The following is a 7468-nucleotide window of genomic DNA, read 5'->3' as shown; positions in this document are numbered from 1 at the left end:
GTTGAGGAAGATCTTTTTACTTCTCTAGCAGGACTCGCTCGACACATCGCCTTGCACCGTAATAGGAAAGAGTCACTCCTGGATACACTGAACCCCAGATTCCTACCCACCCCTCATACCATTTTCCTTCCCAGAACTTCCTCTAGAACATTTTCTTTAAAAAAGACCTCCACACAGCATCCACAAAGATGAAATAGGTCCTGAGAGAAATTGTTTTCCTCAGTACATCCCGTGTGGAGCTAATACTATAACTATAATACTAAAACTAAACATTATTATGCATGACAGCTGTTTCGCTGCAGCATTTATCGCAGTTATCACGCATAATAATAATTACACAGCTGAACTTGATGTATTTTTTTAAATTGAATAATAATATGTTTAACGTATAAAAGAAAATCTATGAAAATGTAATAATGACATTGAGTTATAGCGAAGATATTCAAATTGCGGTTTTATTATAAGTTTACATTAATCGGATCAGATTTTGACAATTATTGTGTGGTAGATACTAAGGACGGGTTGTTTCGGAGAACTTGAACAATTCTTCAAATTTCAAAGTTAATTTTCAAGTTCTGTGAAAGATTTTTTCAAGCTCTGTTATCATTTCAGTTCTGTCATGCAACTAGCCTACGACAATATAATAACAGAACTTGAATAGGACTCTCACAAAACCTGGAAATGAAGGTTGATGTTTGATGAATTGTTCAAATTCTCCGAAACAACCCGTCCTAAATATTCTTAATCTTGATGCTCTCCACTCTTCTAGACACAAGCTCCAGTTTGTGTTGAAGAGGAACATTAAAAATATTGACTCCGACGGACCATAAACCGCACCAAACAGTCACACGTTGAAGATAGAGAGATATATAGATAAGATATAGGCTTTTCAACAAAAACTCGTGGGTTTTCCGAGCCCCAAATGTGACAATTTTGCTTGTTGACGAAGCCACCGAGGTGGAAATGGGCCTCATCACTCAAGATGATTTGCATTTGATTCACTCAAGAGAATTTTAATAATTTCAACGCGTTGTTGAAGCGTTTATCGTTCCATTTTTATTAATGACGTAGTTTCTACTTGTCAAATGTCAAAAAATGACATCTTCAAAAGTAACATCTACCGAAATAGCGGGTTATTCAAAATAACACCTCTTATTGGAAAACCCTGTATTTTATCATGACATGTTCCGTTTTATCATAAATATACTGTGTTATCATGTAACCTTTACTTCTGTGTATAGTTCTTTTATATCCAATTTTTTTATTTTTTTTACTATACACATCAAAAAACTAAGTCTTCTTATATTTCTTGCCACAATGAGTTATTCATTCAATTGCTACACAAAATAAGGCTTTTCGTTTATTTTTCATCGTAACGAAATGTTTTCAATACAAATTATAGCTGAAACTAATTTCAAAAGCCAATCATTTCACAAAACATTTCAGAACGTCTTACAAATTTGCTAATAAATATCTTTTATCGTTTTCAAATAATGGAACAACGTTAAAAATAAATTTATTGTGTTAGTTTTTGTTGTTTAACATGAATTGGAACAACCTTGCGTTCCACGCTTACAACTTCACAGGTTTCCACAAAACAACAAAATTCTTTAAGCATTGATTCCTTTTGTGGACACGTTTGTATTTTGTTTTATTATATTAAACGCTATAAATAAATGGGGTATATTCATAATCAAAATAAACTACAAACAGCTTGTAAGGATTTTCACGAAAAGCATTATTGTTACCCCTACGCACACAAAATCCACACAAAAAGTCTGAGATTTTTTTAGCCCCTCCGAACTTATTTTTTAACTTTCTTAAATTTTTGTTAAAGCTTTGATATTTCCTTTTATTTTAGTAGATTTTTAATTTGAATTTCATATACCCACGAGAGCTACTCGTTCTAAAATTTTGTTTAAATGCAACAATATCAGGACTGAGTATTCCAAACACTCGCTTGTACCTAGGTTGCATGAAGTTAGTAATAGATACGCAGATGTGGCAGATCTATTTAACTGCACGCAAGGTAGGTACAAGAGGGCTATGCTATCAAATCTTTTCAATCAATATTAATTTAATCTAATTCTACCTTATTTGCACTATAGAAACTTATGTACTTGTGTCTCTTGTTTACTTATTTACTTACTCTCTAATGTCATATCACAATCAAATGCCACATATATTTGTAATTCTTTTTTTTAAATATTTCTACGATTTTAACTGTGACATGTTATCATTGTTTATGGTATATTTATACCGTTGATATTAAATAAATATATTCATACTAGGAAAAAAATCATGTTTTAATTCGACCATTAGGCATTTCAACTGACTGTAAATTGTTTTATTACATTCCGGTTCCGGTTCAATATGGTGGCCTTGTTTTCATTACTATCCTACTACGAAATTTAAAGTTGGAAAAATCCATTTTATGCTACCTATCAGCCTGAAGATAGTTGTAGTTGAGAAAAAACAATTGTCATTGAGATGGTGACATTCTTTAGACAAATTGTATAATTTTTGTTATTTGTTTTTGGGGTATTATGCCGTGTTGCGCTAACTCCTTCTTTAGCCAACGTTTCGGACAGCATTGCAGTGTCCATCATCAGGGCAGATGTCTTATTTGAGGTTGTGTTAAAATGTGAGCTTATGTATGAGGTTGTGATACCGTGTTGCCAGCTCCAACCCTCTGAGCTAATATTAACGTATCATTTTTTATTGCATTACTGCAATGCTGTCCGAAACGTTGGCTAAAGAAGGAGTTAGCGCAACACGGCATAATACCCCAAAAACAAATAACAAAAATACTTTTGGCCGTGAAAATCTTAAATCATATTTAAATTGTATAATTCCTCAGTACACAATACTGCTTATAACATATTCAAGAAATTTTCAGCAAAATTATTTAATTTAATATTTTCCCACCCGCCGACAACTCGGGTCTCCCCTCTAAAATACTTTTAATAAACTAGGTTTTTATTGATTGAGCGAAGTCCTGTTTTTATCCGGCCGTTTTGAAAATTATTTTTTCTTATGTTTTTGTCAATATTATGGCAATACCTACCTGCCTAAAAAGAGTGTCGAAAAAAAATTGTCATCATTGATATTGACGTTTCTTTCGACAAATATAATTGCATATTTAAAATTGTGAAAAAAATAATAGGGCTTATATTAAGTCGTTATAATTTCAGAGGACATTTTGGATTTGATTTATTAAATAAGAAATAAATATAGAACTGACATCCTTTTTGGATGACTGCTATTCAGCTCTGTTCACCAAACACGACCAAAGCCATTTCAAGCAAAGTTTCAATTCTATCGGAGGTCTTACACCAAGGCGATACTGAGAGTATCTTCCACTCTGAAACGTGCCGCAAATATACTATATATGTTTTTTTATTTGTTTCGGGGTGTTATGCCGTGTTGCGCTAACTCCGTCTTTAGCCAACGTTTCGGACAGCATTGCAGTGTCCATCATCAGGGTAAGACGTAACGTTGTCCGAAACGTTGGCTAAAGAGGGAGTTAGCGCAACACGGCATAACACCCCAAAAACAAAAAACAAAAATACTTTTGGCCTTGAAAATATTAAATCATATACTATATATGATTTTAAATGATGAATTTGTAAAATAACACAATAATTATAAATATAATTCATAGAAATATATCAATTGAAGCGAGCTATTACTCTCATCAAGTATGTCAATTATCTTTGAAGAATAAAATATCAGAATTATATACAGCTACATAAATTTAATTATAATTTACGAGTTGTCATCACAAAATGTGAATGTGCAATGACACTGAATGTGAACATTAACTCCTTTGTACAACACAATCACACGTTGGCAGTGAGCTGCATTAAAATATCAATTAACATAGCTTTTATCAGCCCAGAATGCGCGTTAGTAAGTGCCTAAGGTCACTCTAGTTGGTGACAACATCGTAACAGGAAACGAAAAATGATAACACACTCGTAAAATCAGAACTGACCAATATTACTAACTGAATGTGACTAATATTGTGATTGTCCGGAATTGTTGTTTAACCCTTTCAGTACCGCACTTTTCTTTTCACTTATTGACCATATTTTAATTATTTTTTTGTTATTACTAGTCTCCTTACCACATCCCCAAAAACTTATTATAGTAAAAAAAACTTTCTATTTTTCGGGTTGATTTTTTATTTGACTAGATAGATTTACACCATTCCACTACTTTAACTAGACAGGTTTACACCATTCAACTACGTTAACTAGACAGGTTTACACCATTTAACTACGTTAAAAAAGTTACGGTTAGAAAATACGTAAAATATTGTAAAATTTGTTGAAACCTACAAATAACAAACTAGTAGTTTTGTAAATGTATCAAGTATCTTATTTAATAAATCAAGACCACAATTTCTTCTGAAATCATAAAAATTGTGAGTAGGTACTCAAATATCTCACAAAAGCGGCGCTATACAAATTGTCCAATATTATAATTATAATGGACAAAATAACTTTATTTTTATTTCAAATAAAGAATTATACAACTTTTATAAAGAAACGTCACTATCTCAATGACAATTCTTTTTCTAAACTTGCTTCAGGCAAGTAACAATTAGCCATACTATTTTAAAAGTGCGAACAAGAAAGTCCAAGTAAGTATGACGGTTTCACATTTGAAAAAATAATCTGTACATGCACAAATAAATTTACAGACAGAACATTCCAAACAGTCGAGTTAAAACAGAACTTCACCAATAGGTGAATTTTAAATAAATTAGTGGTTAAAAGCGTTTTGTTTCATTTAAGGCAACATAAGACTCTAATAACGGGGGTTTGCTCGATGCTCACATTTGAATTATTTCTTATGAACATATTACTAAAATCTTAAATTTTTCTAGAGGAATCCCTACGGTTGTAAGATATTTATATTTAAAATTAATAAAAACAGGACCCTACAATTAAAATATTTTATTTTAAATGATTTATAAATTTTATAAAACGTTTTTCAACTATAAAATTAGCGGTAAGCAACAGATTTAATTTTTCTAGACGATGAATTAGTAATTCCCGAGGAATCCCTCTAGAAAAAATAGAGATTTTAGTAATACGTTCATCAGAAATAATTAAAATAAACTACGTGGATAGATAGATTTTCTAGGCCTTCTAGGGTAAAGTCGACCGTAGGTCCGTCCATTACGCCGGGCCGCGCGCTGAATATTGGTTTTACACAACTGTATCACTTATGTCGTTAGGATTCCCACTATATTTTAGAGATTTGATGTGTCAAATTCATATGCAAGTCTGTTCAATACATTAGAGCCACGCGTCGTATAATTGTGTGCACGGCTGCTTCACTTACGTCTTTAAGATTCTGACTTTATCTTAGGGTATTGTCTCGTCTTAATAATATTGCAAAACACAAAGTGATTGCATTCTAAGAAAAAAAGATACTTTATCGCCTGTGTTGTTGAATAAATGTATATAGTCTAATGTAAGTCAGTATCATAATTTTCTTAGTACGCAATATTTTAAATTATTATAATCAAACAAATTATTAGCCTTAAACACAAATATAAATTGAAAAAATCTTCCGATAAAAATTAAATGCCGCCGACGGGAATTGAACCCGCATCTTCTGATTATGGTCAGGAGCACGGAACCACTGTGCTACGTCAGCTCTTTGAAGCAATATTTTTAATGTGAAACCCTTAATTACTCATGGTGGAATTTCATTATGATATTTTTATGGACAAGTCGGAAGATGCTCGTTTTGAAGTGAAACCGGTCAGTGAAACGCCTGTAGAATCATATGACGCCAGTAGAATCATATTTGGATACCGAAGATACAGCAGCGCATCGACAATATTCACGGAATTAGGACTCAATGATGAGACACAGGGTCACTGGATGCGGCTAATGTGACTGCAGCCTACCAGCACCAAACGCCACTCCTGAGTGAGCGCTGGGCCCAAGCTCACTCAAGCCCTGCATAGTTGTACTCTGTTGTTAATTTATTCTTCTTCATATATTTTTGCATTTTTCACATATCTATTGTACAAAAAATATGTATGTCTAAATGGGACGTGTGGGATTGCACTAACCTCCCCACATCCTGGAATAAAAATTATTACTATTATAAATAAAAAGTGGAAAAAAGGTTGTAAAGGTGTGTTAATCCATTAGAAAGTCACAACAAGACCTCTTGTAATTCTGTTTCATTTTTCGATTTGTGATTATTCGCATTGTGTGTGTTCTGGTAAAATCGTGTTAATAATTCCTTCTCATTAATACAATATTATTAAATATTTACTATGAAAGATACCTAATTGGATTTTAATTGGAGTGTGCAAAACACTCATTACATTATTGAATTTATTTACCACATGACTGCAAATATAAAAATATTGCAGAATCGGTTAAAAAATACTAAGACTCTTTATCTTTCAAATATGGTCTAAATGACCATTCTAGATCGTACGACGTACGTCTTGAATTTTTCAAGATTAATACATTTAAAATAAGAAGGCAATTGACTGATCTAATATGTCTAAGATATCTCAGTTATTTTCATCAAGTTTTGTAAGATATCTGAGATATCTCAGTTATTTTAATTAAGGTGAATAAGATATCTCAGTTATTTTAATTAAAGTGTATAAGATATCTCAGTTATTTTCATTAGATAAGAAATTTCTTATCTAATAACTTGATTCCAAAAAATGTTCTGCTGTTGCTCAAAAAATATAATTCGCTGATTACTTTTTTTTTTTTTTTGGTACAATATTTTTTACATTTTAAGTTTTCCAGTAATGTAGGCCTCACTGGGTGGCTTGCCCGTGCTGAGGCCTTATATTTACTTTAAATATTACTTTATATATATATTATATATTACTTTATATTTACTCACCTTACATTTATATATTACTTGTGTTCATTGATGTATTACTTGAGTCCATTAATGTATTACTTGAGTCCATTGATGGATAATATTTAGATGAGACGCGACGCTAAGAAATAGGTTGCACTTAACTTGAGCTCTCCCAAAGTTGTAACTAAAACTATGTTATGAAATCGGAGGCTTTGCCGGCCAGTGAACCTCCGACCTGTCAAGAATTCTGACTCGTCGCGTCCATAAAATTAGTTCAGCGTAAAATCAGGTTTAACATTAATGGTCCACGGGTATGTCTTGTCTATTCTCTACATAAGAAATACATATTTCAATATATGATATACATTAATTTCAATTCCACTCTTTTATTTCTCATCTGTGTTATACCATACAAAAAAGAGGTCCCCACGATCTTGCAAGAGAGAGAGAGAGAGTTTATGTTCCACCCTGAGCTCATATTGTATTGGTTTCATGTTTGGCGGTGGATTTCGATAGAATCACCTGGCGCTATATTTTTCAATAGAGCGCCAAACATGTGAATTGGACCAATTACTCTCTGCCTTCCTAATTTAACTTTTGTTAATAA

The sequence above is a fragment of the Hesperophylax consimilis genome, chromosome 18, assembly GCF_061612785.1.
Source record: "Hesperophylax consimilis isolate HC1 chromosome 18, BYU_Hcon_1.0, whole genome shotgun sequence".
Lineage (NCBI taxonomy): Eukaryota > Metazoa > Arthropoda > Insecta > Trichoptera > Limnephilidae > Hesperophylax > Hesperophylax consimilis.
The sequence above is the reverse complement of the archived record's forward strand: the minus strand, read 5'-3'. Positions refer to the sequence as shown.